Source organism: Neopsephotus bourkii, unplaced genomic scaffold (genome assembly GCF_033783945.1).
Source record: "Neopsephotus bourkii isolate Nb327-2 ecotype Australia unplaced genomic scaffold, CSIRO-AGI_Nbou_v1 NB_962, whole genome shotgun sequence".
Lineage (NCBI taxonomy): Eukaryota > Metazoa > Chordata > Aves > Psittaciformes > Psittacidae > Neopsephotus > Neopsephotus bourkii.
In genome coordinates, this window is record NW_026901456.1 from 8,871,910 (window position 1) to 8,887,439 (window position 15,530).

Genomic DNA, 15,530 nt, shown 5'->3' on the forward strand with positions numbered 1-15,530 from the left:
TCGGCACTCCCCTCCCCGGGCCTTGCGCTTGCCGCGCACCCTCCAGAAGGGAACACCAGCTCCGAGCCTCACACCCGTCCGCCGCCAACGGTGGCCGGAGGAGAGGGGCCTCGATGAGGGGCTCCTCGACCGGGAACGGCGGCGCCTCCTGGCGGCCGCCCAGAAGTGGGGGGTGCTAGGGGCGGCTCTGCTGCATCGCGTCCCTCCGCGGTGCTGCCGGAGCCGTCAGCTGGGGTCCTGCCGCGCTGACCGGGGGTGGAGTAGGTCTGGCCTGTTCGGGAGGAACTGCAGGAGCTGTCGGTGCTGCCAGCGGTATCTGACCCGACCTCCTGCCTCTTCTTCTCCTCCGCCCCACAGCTCCTGCCCCCAGCGGCCCGGGAGGAACTGAACCATCGCTGCACAGGAAGTAGCGGCTGCGGGGAGCAGCGGCGGCGACAGCTGGGGCTGCCGCACTCAATGAGCGAGGCTCCCGCAGCCGCCCGCCCTGCTCGCCCCTTCCCCGCCTCCCGAGGGCAGCGGCGCCGAGCCAGCCCGCCGCCGCCGGGGGGGCAGCGTGGGCAGCAGCAGGCGGAGGCGGGGAAGGCCGCCCGCCCCGGGGCTGGAGGCTGAGGCGGGCAGAGGCAGCTCCGGCTGTTCCCGAGGAGGCGGCGGCGAGGACTGCAGGTTGGTGCCGCTCCGCCGGGGAGGCGCGGGTGCCGGGCTGCGGGCGGAAGGGGGGCGGCGGACCCTGCCCGTGTTATGCCGACCCCTCCGTGGCCGGGGCAGCGCCCCCCGCCTCGGCGCTTCCCTTTGCTGACGGCGGTGGCAGCTCCGCCGGGCATCCCCCTCAGAAGGCCCCAGAGCACCGCCCCCTGCTGCGGCTGCACTGGAGCAGCCGCGCCGGGCCCGGCTCGGCTCGGCTCAGTCCGGTCCGTTGGCCGCGGTGCCGGTGCCGCCGGCACTACAGCCCTTTGTGCGCCGGGTGGGCCCGGCGAAGGCGGGTACCGGGGGGTGTGGGGGGTGTGTGGTGGCGGTGCTGGGATGGGCACAATGGTCCCGCCGGCGCGGCCGGGCCCCGGCTGGAATGCAGCCTGCACGGCCGGGGGGAGATGGACATCCTCCTCGGGGTGCGGAGGGACGGAGGCGCTGGCTGGCGGCTTGGCGCTGGGAGGATGGCAGCTGGCCTCTGCGCCGAGCGTGAGGGGAGGGTGGGAGGGAGGATAGGAGGAAAGTGAGAGAGTGGTTTGAAACAAAAAAGAAACAAACAAACAAAAAATAGACGGAAAGCCCGTTTCCGAAGGGTGTACCCGGGTGCGCGGCTTCTGAGCGCAAAATGGAGAAGTGCAATCCGTATTGATCTGAGAGCAGCAACGAAGTAGGATGCTGTTGTGAGTGGATTCTGTTCAGATGATGCTGATGGGTTTAATAAGCTGCTAACCTAACGTGTAGGCATCTATATCGATGAACACATTGATTATCCCCTTATATTAAACAGACTGTATACTATGGGGAGTTTTGTGTTGAGACTGTTACTTTTTTAATGCCACATATGTACGTGCTTTTTGCTCTTTGTGTTTTGCTCTTTGAATCTTCATCTGCCCTCCTCAATCAGGAGAGAGCGGGTGAGAAACAGGAAAGCGGCAGAGTGTGCAGTAATTTTGCAGCTCCTTTTTCAAAGCAATAATAATCTCATTAGTTCATCATGTCATCAAACTCATTAATTTCAAGTCCAAAATAAACATCATGGCCTTTCCCCCACTTTCCTGCTCCAGGGGAGTTAGGCTGGAGTCCAGTAATGCATGTTTGCCATTAGTGAATTGCTGACACGTACAGGCATGTTTGGGAATGAAGTGGTGAACTCTCCACTTGTCTTGGCAGTGTTTCTTTTGTGGTGACAGTGTTCACTCAAGGCTCTTTGCTTGAACTGCTGCTCCTTTGGGTGAAGTTCAACATAATCACAGATAGGGACATTCATTTAGTTTTTCCCCATGCAAACCCAGACTGGTCCCATTCATTTTTCTATCAAGACCACGGAGGTTTTTTTTTTGTCGTAATCTGCAGTGGACTTACTTTGCTGTGGTGAGTGTTGGACTGTTAGAGTTCCTTATTCTGGCCCTTGGAGTCTAAAAGTAAATGTTCTCGTCTTTTGCTTTAGCTTTCAGAACAGCCTTGGCTTTTGGTTCCCTTCTGTGTGCTCTGGTCTTGTTCCCCTTCACATCTGTTGTTACTGAATCTTCGCAATTAAAATTATGTGCATTACATTTCAGAATCTTTTCTTCATCCTTTTTAAGGACAGCCTTATGTACTCCAACAAAGTCTCATTATCTCTTTCTCTCTTAATTCCCACCTTCACCTCTCCACCCTTTCGCACACACTTAATTGGAGAAAGCAGGGTAGAGAACAGTTGGTCTCCAAATATAGCTTGAATTCAACAAGCACAGGAGAAACACCTGAGCAGCTTGTCCCTGTTGAGCATGATTAAAATGGCAGGACTGCTTATCAAAACTTTGTGCTGCAGTTCAACAACACATGGCAGATAGCTCAGGCGAGGGTGCGCGCGTTGTGCCTGACAAGGACTGAAATCAGAATGGGCTTGAGTGGAGGTAATGCTGGACAGAAGTAAGGATTCTGTTTCTTCTTCCCTGTGTGATTTCTTTTATCACTGTAGAGATGTATTAACAAACAGGACAAATTCCACTTACAGGGAACTCTGTCCCAGCAGCAAGTGTATGTTTTTTTTCCAGCCAGAGCCGAAGGTTTCTGCTCTGTGTTAATCTTCTTACAAAATGAAACTATTGCATAGCCCTGTGCTAGCTTCTTGGGCTGGGGTTTTTGTTTTTTTCTGCCTCTGTTTTCAGAAAGATGCATTGTTTTCAAATCCTAAATGGTGTTTTGTTTACTTAGAAAACTATTACCGAATAATTGGATTTGGGACTTACATTTTCTGGGTGGCTGGTGTGAATAAAGTGTTGCTGCTTAATGTAGTAAGTTCACCTATATGAAATTTATAATAGCCATAAATTGTGGTAGGCTGCTTCTAGCCTTTCTGCAAATAAAAAAACCCACAATAATGTTTGCAGTCATAGAATCACAAAATGGTTTGGATTGGAAGGGACCTTAAAAATCGTCTAGTTTCACCCCCCTGCCATGGGCAGGGGCACCTTCCACTAGACCAAGTTGCTCAAAGCGCCATCCAATTTGGCCTTGAAGACTTCCAGGGATGGGGCAGCAACAGCTTCTCTGGGCAACCTGTGCCAATGCCTCTTAACCCTCACAGTAAGGAATTTCTTCATTATATCTAACCTAAATCTGCCCTCCTGTCAGCTTGAAGCCATTCCCTCTTGTTCTGTCCCTACATGCCCTTGTAAAAAGTCCTCTGGATGTCTTGTATGCCCCTTTTAGGTACTGGAAGCTGCTGTAAGATCTCCCTGCAGCCTTCTCTTCTCCAGGCTGAACAACCCCAGCTCTGTCAGCCTGTCTCCATAGCAGAGGTGCTCCAGCCCTGTGAGCATCTTTGTGGCATTCTCTGGACTTGCTCCAACAGATCCATGTCCCTCTTGTGTTGGGAGTCCAAGAGCTGAATGCAGTACTGTGGGTGTGGTCTTACAAAAGCAGAGTAGAGGGGCAGAATCACATCCTTTGGCCTGCTGGTCACACTTCTTTTGATGCTGCCCAGCATCAGTCTTGCTCCTCTACCTTATGAGAACATAATTATTGATAGGAGTGGCCAAGGTACTGACAAAGAAATGTAGCTGTCATCTGTAAAGGCTAAAAATGTTCCGTTCTTTCAGTGCTCTTTATTTTTAGTTTTAATACTGAATGTTGGTGCATGCGTGTTACTCTGTTCATAGTAAGCGGCCAAACAAAGAACAGGTGACTAGGTAATTGCTGTCTTGCGTATTGCAAGATAAAGAACAGAAGAAATGGTAAAAAGCAAAGTGAAGCCAGAAAGTACCTGTGTCTCAGACTGTTCCATTACCTTCTGGTGATGAGCCACTAGTAATAAAGATTGTCTATGCTTGTGTTTCAGGCTAATACCAGGGAACTTTTGCTTGTGGGTAGCTCTTAAGAAGGAATTGACACCGTCTCTGTAAACAAGGCTGAAAGGAAGGGAATAGAGAGGCATTAGAAGGTATTATCGAAAGTTTTTGTTTACCTGTGATACTAACCAACATAAAATAAAAATAAAAAAAGCAGCACTAATCCCAAGGCCTCTGCTGTGTGCTTGGTGAAAATACTCTTAAGTGTGTTAAATGTGTTACGTGAAAATCAGTTTGCCATCTGATGCATGATCATGTCAGGATTCCAGGAGTGAGTTACCACCTAAATTAGGGACCAGTTATCACTAGGACACAGGTATACAGTTATAACCAGTATATTCTAGGAAGTGTTTAATTTGCTGGAGCACCGATCTACTAATCTCTGCTTCCTGTTTTGTTTTATTGCAGGAGTCCAAATTTCAAATGGTTAAAAAGGAAGCAAACCCTTGCTTGCTTTTTTTCTCTTTATTTTTTTATTGATGCTGCTAAAATCAGTGGATGCTTACTGTTTATGTGTAAAGTTTCCTTGTGCCTCTGAGCTTTGACACATTTAGAAGGGTGCAAGACATGATGGTGATGAGAAGCTGGGCATTTAGAGCTATTACACACATGTCATAGCAAAAATGAAATAAATGCTTGTCTCTTTTATAGAGACCAGTCTAGGAGTGTTACTTTTGGATCTGGTTCTTCACAACAACACCTCCTTCTGCTGTGCCTGTCTAACCTTCCATGGAACAGACAGCACAACTGTGCAGTTTAGTAGATGGGACATCCGTCTTGGGAAGCAGGAGGCTTGGATTCTTGTCCTCTGCCAAACAGGTATTCAGTGTTGTGAAAAGGAGCCAAGTACCACAGCAGCTTTTCTTTTGTCTGTAAACCCATGCAAAACCAGAGAGTTTTAGGAGGAGAGTGTGGTGACTGGCTGTGCCAGGGTACCCTCTTGCTTTACCAAGGAAGTCCTGGGTGGAGGTTATGATACCTGCCAGGGAATAGGCAAGGTAAGCTGTATAGAAACTATGCACAGATCAGACTGTGAGAGGATGCTGCCTGTCAGACTAATGTTCAAGGGATTCAATCAGTCTTGCCTTTCTGCTTCATGCTGGTGTTTTATGAGGGGGTCGATACTGTCTTGGCATGTTGAACTTTCCCCTAAAGTTGTTGATCTCTGTGAGACATAAACTGAGGAAAAGCTGGGATCTACGGTACATCTTCTTGCTGTGTGCTGTTGGCCAAATAGCCTAGGTGCTCATGTTGCTTTTTTGTCGTTCCCCCCCCGCCTCCTCCCCACTCCCTTTGCTTATTCTCAGGCATGCAACATCCTTCATGTATTTTGTAGGGAGAGAGAATTTTGGGCTGCTGATTCCCCTGGGATCTGGGGAACTTGGGACCTACTCTTTGTGAGGCGTTGTACTGCTATGCTGCATTTTTTGTGCACCCAGTGGTGCTAGCTTCTTGGTGGAGACCTAGAGTGAAATAAAGAAACTTCCTGTCATGTCTTGGATGGGGAATAAAAGCTGGTGTACTGACTAGTCCTAGTGCTGTTGTTTATCTTGCAGTAGTATCAGTAGTGTGGTGTTTGCTTTCCAAACAAAAATGAGGTTTGTGTCCCAAAGAGTTTAAAGAGCCTGAAGCTTTGTATAGGGGAAATGTTAGTTCTCTCAGCCAGATCCATCTTCACTCAGGGCGCGTCCTTGTTGCCTAATTGTGACTACTGCTGTAGTTTGAGACTGCTCAGAAAAAAAGAAAATGCTTATCCTTGGAGTAGATGTTGAGCTATTTATGTTTTATGAGAATGAAAAGGCATGTAGATTCCTTATACATTTGGAGCGAAGCGGTAGAAGTTTTCCTTTCAGAAGAGGTAGACTTGAGTGTATAGCAGAACTCCTAGAATCCAGCAGCTCCTGTGTATTTGTATGTTCATGGGGAAAAAGTAAAAGCAAACCTAACTAAAATCTTCACAATGTTTCTGCATCAGTGTTAAGAGCTCTTCAATAGGCAGGCATAAACAGTGTGACATTGGCCTCTTTCTGTGTGTAGCACCTCTTCCCCATGCAGGCAGACTTTCTCATTTGCTGTAAGGGAAACGGGATTTCAGTGAAAATTTTAGTTGCTTTTTTTCCCCCCTGTTGCTGTTCTTGTGTGTTAGCATTACTTAGGTAATTACAGTGTGCTGGTTGGGAACCCTGACAGCTTAAACTGAGGTTTTTGTCAGAAAGGCAATGTTTCCCATAATTAAGAGAGACTAGAAACAACACCTGAATCTATTAATTAAATAGTCAAAGTTGATGGCAATTTAGGATATATTAACAAGCGAAATAAAATACATTTCTGAATAAAGTGTTGCCCAGAGCAAATGAGCTATTGGGAGGCTTTTTTTTATGAGAGAAAATAATCTATTGGTGCTGAAGCTGTCACACATGCACGGTTGTGCAGAATTCATGTGAGATCTTTCCAAATTCTGTGGTACTCAGAATAACAGCCACTGTTTATTCTTCAAAGCTCTTCAGAGATGTTAAATCATACTTGCAACAACCCTATGAAGTGGGTATTGTAATGTTTTACCCATGGCAAAACAATTAATCGGCATTGTTTCCAGCTGTACTGTGAAAGCTGGATTTTCAAAGTACCTGCAGCATGGCCTGCCGCTAAGACTTGTGGCTGTGTAAGTGGGTTAGCGTGTCTTTCCACCTCTTCTGCTAGCTGTGGTTTGCTGATGAAAGCATTTGGCAGATGCAGTGGTTATCACTATGTAGGTGAGTACATTAGGCTGGACCCTATTCATCCTCATAAAGGATGAACTTAGCTTGTTCTGCATTATTCTGCCCATTATTCTTGGAGAAGAGATACCAAGACCTATTGGCTGTGCTGGTATCTTTAAAGTCTGTCCATATGTGAAAGTTGGGTTGTTTACACTGACTTCAGAGCACAAGTTTTTTCATTTTTGGGATGAGGTCCTGGTCAAGCTCTTCCAGCTGAGCTCTTTCCCCACTGGTCTTGCTCAGAGTTACAAGTTGCCTTGAGATTGGGCTCCTAACTCCCTTTGATCTGACAAATCTGCAGACCCAGCTGTTTCCTTCAGTATGTGAACATCAGCACTATCTGCAAGCTGAAGGAGGTCTGGATAACCAGGATGTAAGTTCCTGTTAGGGTCAGACCAGCATCACAGCTTTTCTGAGAAGCCTGGCTTGGGTTTCTGAGGTATGTGTGGCTCTTCTCCTTCACCAGCTCTGCTGGCTGCCCTTCCAGGAGTTATAAATGCCACAGCAGATGGCTTGGGGAGCCAGTGTCTGTAATTACTGTTGCAAGACTTGCCTAAGCTTGACTCTGTACAAAGAAAGCTTTTTTTTTCCCCTAAAGATTTGAAGTTGTCGGTACTTCAAATGCAGATTTGGTCTTTTCAGGAGAATGTGATGGTGGAAATGGGTGCATTATGTACTGGTTCAAAATCAACCTTTCCTTTTAACATAATTCATATAATGCTTTAGTTTTACCGGTTTTCAGTCTTCTCCTGCTAGACTGCTGAAGTAAAGGCTAGACTGCTTATGGACCCAAATTTTGAGAACGGCATTAAATAACACAGCTATAATCAGCTTATTTGATAAAGGTGGGTTTTTAAGCCCATTAGCCTGACTGGTAGCCTTCCATCAGGTTTCAGTATGAGCATTGTTCCTCCTCCCAACTGAGCAGAGATGTGCAGCTATATGGTTGATATATGCAAATTTAATGCCTAATGCGAGCAGTCATCTCCCAGATGCAGTTGTGATTGATTGATCCAATATTATGTTGCATGCTGTGTACTTTTATGTGGGCATCCTTGATCCAAATGCCTTGCTGCAGTCTTGGGATCCCTACCAGTGTGTCTGAGCTGAACTTCTCTTGCCTCCCGTTGGTGCCTGTTGCCTTTGCATTATTAACGATATAGCCAGCCTCTGCTTTAAGTTTGAGTTGTGAGAGGGCTGAAGCCAAAGGGAAAGGAAGGTTTTAATTTCTTGAGGTCAGAGAAGATGCCACGACCCGAACCATCCAGGCCCGCTGAGCAGTGGGCTTCTGGTGGTCACAGCAGGGAGAGACACCTTCAAACAGCTTCCTGGGGTTGCTCAGAGGGTTGGAGCCCTTCTCTTCCCAGGCACGATGAGTCTGCCGTCTGTATTTCAAGGCTTTATTTTTTTTCTAAATTAACTTCTCCTGTAATGTACCTTTAGTTAAAATGACAAGCAGCTGTGGGAATTTGGCCCAAATTCCAGATCCTTACTGATTACTGGCACCCCCCATTTTCAGTGAAATATTCCCATCACTTGGATCATAGGATTCAGTTGGTTCTTTGTATTTTGTGTTTTGAAGTTTTTATCTTGTCTTTTGCTTTACTGGCCAACCTGTGGCAGTGGGACATTGCCATGCCTTTCTAACTCTTCTGAAACTTGTAAATGTTTTTCATGTTGAGTTTGTGTGTGGTGTCACTGTTATCTGTGGAGAAGGCAACTACTTGAATACAGATCTAGCACTGTGGAAAGGATAGTTACATGCCCTCTCTTAAGAATTGAGATGGACTAATCTGAAATATGATGTACTTTGAGTAGTGCAGTTTGCTTTTTTTGTCCTTTCAAGGTGTACTGGTTTTGATGGTGGAAACTAACCTGGCTAGCTTAACTCTCCAGTAGTGTTTTTTTCCCGACATCTTTCTGTGATGGTATGAGACCTATCACTGCCAAATGCTGCTGTATTGCTTTCAGGCTTTCCTGTCCAAATACTTGCCAGAAAACACTCAACAAGCTCCCTTCCTCTGTCTGCTCTGAAAGGACTGAATTCGCATTCATTTTCTAACATTATGGCAATGTGTCTTAAGCCGAACTCTAAAGATAGCTGTGCTCCTTGTACCTTGAGAAGTGCCTTGGCTGCAAATTAGTAGACGCTGGGAGGTTAGGCACAGTACGCTTGGCCTAGTTCTCTGTTCTTCCCTGGCCATTGTCTCCTTGCTGCTGCCAGGGACATGTAGTGAGATGGGGGTAGACCTTGGTTCTGACCTGGTACAGATGTGCTTGCTTGCAGCCTGGATCCTGCTCAGCCCTGAAAAGGCATTCAGTGTTGCACTTGAAATGAAAACTGTTTACAAATGGCATTGCTTCAGCTTGCCTGTTGCAGCTGTAGCTGTGGCTGGGAGTTAACTTATGGGAAAGGGCTTTGCAGCATATATTCTTAGAATGAATATATGTCCATTAAACACGTATGTATGCTTATGCTGTTAGATGTATACTGCTAACAAGCTCTCCTGTGTGCATCTGTGCCTATAGCAAAGCCCACTTGATGATACTTTTCTATTTCTTAATTTATAAGCTTTTGCTAGCGACTTACCAATAAGGAAAACCTTTCCTGGCTGAAAACTTTCATTTCAATTTGTGTACTATAGATTTTTTATGGTATACTCCGATACACTGCTGGAGTAGTATATTGGCTTTTCAGTAGCAATATCATACTAGAGAAAGAGAGCTGACCAAAGTAGTGGTGTTATTAAAGGGAATTTTATGTAATAGCTTGGAAAGGAGGTTTTGTAGCTTTCCAGGACCCAAAAGTATCATTAGCTTTACTGGCAAAAAAAGGTTTTTGCTGTTTACCTGAAGAACTGCCATTGACAGTGTCATCTTGGTTATATTTCACAGTAAAAAACAGATAGTCAGTGTTATCATCACTCACCTGCTGCATGGAACCCACTATGAGCCTTACCTCATTCAGGTAATGTATTTTGTTGTACCTTTCTCTACAGCAAAAGAACATAACATCCTTTTATTTCCTTTTCTCTGTGTGTTCAGGTTTCTTCCTGAGCAGCGTGGGAATTAGTGGAATAGTGGAGTACTCCTCACTGAGAGTATTTTGTCACAGGGCAGATAAAACTGGATGCTTATCTCCTGTCTAGTTGGCTCCTTCCTCCTCCCCAATGCAATAGGAATACCAACACTGATAAATGTTGGCAGCATCTTTTCTAGTGGGACTGTGATTTAGTCTGGGAGGAGTCTGCTTGTCGGTACTCTTAATCCCTCTCTTTGAATAAGGTTAACCAGATCTTACAGATCAGCCTCAGTATTTGGTGATATCATTGCCTACATTAATTTGTACCTCTGGATTTATGATGGAGTGTCTTCTTTAATACTACTCATTAGCACAGCTAGTTTGGCAAAACATCTAAAGGAAAAGTTAGCCCTGGTTTTGCCTGTATTCCTGCCAAATACCTGTTTTGATAATAACCAAAAGTATAATGCTTCCACTCAGCAGTTTCCAGACTTCAGTGTGAGTCAGTCTTAAGTGGTTGCAAAAAAAAAAACCCCGAACCAACCAACCAACCAAACTCCCGCAAAACCCCAACCCCAAACCTTTCCCCTCTCTGACCCCTAAAGTAAAAAGCAAGCTCACTAGGTGGAGATGCATGCATACTAGGCTGGGGTGCATACACACTCGTGCAGAATGGTTCTACTGGGCTGGGCTATGGCATGCTACTGAAGGCATCACCTTTTCAGAAACACCTTTTTCTGTGGACAAAGCTGTAAGAAAACTTGAGAGAAAAAATTCACATATATGTCTAGAAAACATTACCAAAAGGAAGGTTTACAGAATGAAAGTTGGTTTAAATAGAGGATACCTGAAAGCTTGCTGCAGGAGAAGGGAATCAGCTGCTCTCTGTGGCAGCCATAGAGACAAGAAGTTATGGATTTAAGATGCAGAAGGAAGAGCTGGAAAGCTTTGGAAAAAGCTTTCTGTTGCCAAATGGGAGTTGTGAAATTTCAGTTGCTGGAAAGAATTCAAAAGGAAAAGATCCTGCCAGATGCATATGGGAAGGGTTGGGTTTTGGTGCTCTGGGAACCAGAGTGCTGGGTTCCTGGTGGGAAATGCACCCTTACGAGATGTGGACAAGGGGCAGGGAGGATCCAGAGAACAGAAGTTCTGGATGTCCTGCTCATTCCTTCTGTTGCTGTGTAAAAAACGTGTGGGAGGTGGTTGTGGGGGCAAGTGGCCAAGATGAAAATAAGTTCAAGGTTTTGGAGAAGCTTGGCTGTCAAACGTTGGAGACAGCTGGGTTAGGTGTCCTCTTGAAACCCTGTTCAGCTGCACACACTGCCATTTTATTTTGGTAGAGACTCATGCTCCATGCCTGCTCCACTCTGGAAGCCTTGTGTGCTGTGAATTCCAGCACAGGGCAATGCTGCTCAATCTGTGTGTCAGACTGGCCCCAGCAAGGATATATTGGTATTTTTGCTTTTCTGACAAAGGGTCCTTTTAATTAGTGGCTGCTTCATATCTTCCTCTTAAGTGTGTGAAATAATTTGCTTGTGGTGAATTCATTTCCATGTGTGTTCCATGCAGAAGGTGGAGCAAAGCCTTGAAGGTGTTTCCCTTAGAGATCAGCCCCAAAACTGAAGCCTGAACCCAGCTACCGGAAAGAGCATGGTGCCTATTTCCTTTGGTTTGCTACTTTTTCATCCATTTGGCTCTTGGTGAATTTCTGTGGCAGAGAACTAATTCCTGATGACCAGCCAAAGTACTTTAGAGTTGCCCTGGCCAGAAGCAGTGACTACCAGCAATGTGTGGAGGGCACTAAACAAAAGCTGAAAGGCTGGCTAAACCCCATTCAGAGGCTAGTTGAAGTGTGCCCACAGAATTTAAATGCAAGTGCTGGTTCTTTCTCCAACAGAGGACTGCTTGCCTTTTTGGTATTGCAGCCATTGCACGAGGCTGGTGGGTGCTGAAGTAGTTTTGCAGAATGATAAGGAATGAATTAAAATCTGAGTCAAGTTCCTGGCTCCCTGTACTGGCGAATGCGTCGCTAGCAAGTATTAGAGGCGAAGTACCAGAAAATTTATGTGCTGTGATGGTCTGTCACTCTGTATGAACAGAAAAGAAATACCATTCAGCTTCCTGAAATGTTTTCTTTTGTGCACAGTATGCCTAAAATGGTTTGGCAGGACATATGGGTTTTGCATGTTGGTAAAGCACAGGCAATCTAGGATCTTCTTGTTCTTTGAGTTCTCCCCCCATCAATGGACAGTGAGTAAACTTGGCAGTGCTGAGCTGTCATCATCTTTGTCTGAAAAACTCATCAAAAGTGTGAATATATTTAATATAAATGAGACACAACTTGTTTCCTTATGACCACAGGGAACTCTGGTCTTCCTCTCGCTGTGGAGCATGTGCCTAGGTAGGAGAGACAGAGCTAAGATAACTTGAGCCTCTATTGAATGACTCAGTAGCTGTTGGTGGAATTTGTAATGCTCTGCTTTTTAAAATGCCATATGCTCTTATGAAAGGGGAGCCCTACTGTGTTTCTTCCTTAATTCCAGAACAGTGTTAAAGTAGGATTCTGTGTGTTGAAATTATTTTGCATGCTATTGTTTGGTAAATGGCCCTTGTATCTTGGAAGACTCCATCTTTTGTAGTTAATGCGGTGTCTGGAGTTCACAGATTTGGTGAAATTACATATACAAGAGGGTATAAACAGCAGAAAGCCAGTACCTGTGCTTTCAATACGCGTTTGCTCTGGGTAGCCAGTGATTCCTCATTAGCTACGTGCTTCTAAACCAGAGAATAATTGTTATACAAATTAAAAACACACTGCACTGATACAGATTCTCTCCGCAAGGGTGTCTGACAGCAGCTTTTTCTTAACAAGTTCTAGTGGTGCCAAGCACATGCAACTTGGTTACAAAGCAGGAATTTTTTTTCTCCACCGTGTTTTTTGCATGAAACTTCAGCTTGCAGATACTCTCTAGAAGAGGGTGGTGGGTCTTCTCACGCAGGTGAATTTGTGTGTCTCCAACTTAATCTTGGTCTCTTGGTGCAGTTTTCTTTCTCACATCCTCCTCCTCTTCCTCATTTAATCCCACTCATTGTGTGGTTTGTCAGGGCTCTTTTTAAGCATTTGATTCAGTTGCCAAATTACAGTAACAAGCAGGTAAATTTAATGCTGCGTTGGATGAGAGATGAAGTAATTGTACTAGCAACACTTAAGTCTTCTTGTATTCCATTTTTGTACTTCCAGTGTAATTAGATCAGGTTTTCTTTATTGTACATCTAACTTTTTTCTATACTAGATGTACTGGGGAAGGGAGGGGAAAGAGGAGAGGCATGAAGGGCGTAAAAAGGGCATAAAAAGTTTAAAAACTGTTCCTAGGTTTCCTTGAATTTATGTTTATGTAAGCACATCTGCCTCGGGTGGGGCCTGTGGGTCTTTACTCCTGAGTGCATTGTGTAGATAGCCAACAGACCTGAATGTGATTGGGTAGATGCTGACATTATTTCAGCTATAAACTAAGCCAGCAGGTTTTTGAAAGGGTTTGGGCTCAAATAGAGGAGTGCAGGAGTGTGCAGGTTCATCTCTTCAACCCACAGATTTTCAGATTCCCTGTTGTCTTCTTGCTCCGAATTACTACAGCACATCTCTGCTGGCCTTGCTTACTGCTTCCTGGGATCTGTCTTTCACATCTTGAACATGCAGTTTGTCAAATTTCTTTATTTCTTCCACCATGGTCTTGTGGGGTTGTTTCTGCTGCTTACTTCCCTCCATACCCCACCAAGGCACTCTGCTGCTTTGTCAGAGGGTGAGAGGCTAGGACTGCTCTCTGGAGGGGTCTCTCAGGCATTTAAGAGCTGCTGCCCAATTTTTAGGAGGGCAACATGTCTTCTTTTTCTCAGGAGTCCTAGTTTCCAGCTTCAGGGCTGGATGCAGTCCTAAATTATGTAGGGATCCTATCTTAAGACTTGTTCAGATGTTAGCACAGACAGCTTTGCAGTTCTTGAGATGGAAGTGATAGTTTCTGCATGTGGAGGCAGCTGTGTAAGCTTGCTAAAGACCCTGGTTATATTGGGCAGTTCTCGATGCAGCCTTTCTAGCTGATGAGAGGTTGTTTAGGGAAGAAGAATGTAATCAGGTCAAAAGTCAAACTCTAGCCAAGGCCGATTTATTTTGTATGGATGTGTTTTGGTTGCTGGGTATCACTCAGTAGAAGTTGGAAGAATCGAAGTATTTAAACTACTTTATACTAGTGGTCTTTTCTATTGGCAATGATTGGCTTTCCTGACACGGTTTTATTTCAGATTCCTGAATACTAAATTCTGTTTTGTATTAAATGTACTTTTGACTGTCTAACACAAATACTTTGGTAAAAATAATAAAGGCCAAAGGAGAACAAAACTATTTCCTTTTGGCTTAGTGTTTTTTTCTGTAGATCAGCTGTGGCTATATTTTGGGTTGACCTATTTCATTCCTAATAAGAATTTGAAATTTGAAGTACTGCCCGTTGGCAGAGTAGACTTAATAAATAAACATTCAAATACAGTAAGGTGGAGTACTTGGAGTCTTAATGCATGCTTACTTTACCTTTGTCCATGGTGTCAAGGTGATTCCCATCAGTAATGGCAGTGGTCGTGGAGAAAATGATACCAGCTCTGTGCAGGTAGGAAACACTTTCCAAAAGTGTGTGTATCAGGTAGTTAATGTATTTGATACCTAAAACCTTGGGTTTTGAGTTTGTAATGTGTGCTCTTCCATACTGGGGCCTGCCTTTGCTCTTTTTTTTTTTTATTTATTTTTTTTAATTTTATTTTATAAATAGAGAAATTGCCATCACAGACAGATAGTGGGACGCAGCGATGTAAAATCCTTGATGCATTGTGAAAGCCTAGTCCTTCCGTGCTGCTATCTTCTATCTGCCTTCTGTGCAGATCAGTTTTTAGTATGCCTCCTTCTCTCACAGTCTCTAGTCCCAAAAGTTTCTTCAGTTATTTGTTGGACCAATACCATGCAAAGTATTACAGATATTTACTCTGAGAAAGCCGCTTTCTTTTCTTCACATTGAAATCATGTGGCCATCCACCATATGAGCTGGCTGGAAGGGGGTAGGGTGGAGGGACTAGCCTGGTTCTAAACCCAGCTGTACTCTTCTCTGCCTTAATTAAATGCTGTAGACTAGTGGGGCTACTCGGATATCTGAAAATCTAATGTCACTTTAGGCACCCTAGGGTATTTCTGTTGGTCTGGAGCCACCACTCTCAAAAGGTATGGATTTCCTAGTGTTCTGGTGTTGCATCTGTCAGACCCATGTGGATGATGTGGATCTTAGAAGAGTTTAAAAATGATATTTGGCACCTGTACTTAGAAACCTACATCTCTTCTTAAGCCTTAGTAAGAATTTAAAGAACAACTTTTCTTTGCCTGTTAACCTAGAAGCTTTCATAAGAGATAGACGTTTCCTCAAACCTCAGTTGTCTTTTCAGCTCCCTGCCTTACTGTTCGTCTTTGTGTTTGAAGTCAAAACCTTTTAAGTGCTCATACAAAAATACACCCATAGGTCAGTGTTAATTCAGTTTGAGATTATTTGACTGTCATGAAGATGTTATTTCAGTGGTGTAAAGCTCTTTAAAATCTCTCTGAAATGAAGATCTTGGGATAATCTGTAATTAAGGAATGTTCCATGAATTCAACACTCCAAAAATGCAGGTGTATCAGTGTATGAGTAGTGTGCCTTCACA

General features: G+C 44.8%; 1 protein-coding gene across 1 annotated transcript in view; it reads left to right on the top strand.

Moving 5' to 3' along the window:
* The first annotated feature begins 228 nt into the window (after nt 1–228).
* The window catches only part of AGPAT3 (1-acylglycerol-3-phosphate O-acyltransferase 3), a 95,830-nt gene continuing 80,528 nt past the window's right edge, over nt 229–15,530 (top strand). Inside the window, exon 1 of the mRNA XM_061359271.1 lies at nt 229–663. The gene's annotated coding sequence lies outside the window, so the exon portion shown is untranslated. The remainder of the gene's footprint in view (nt 664–15,530) is intronic.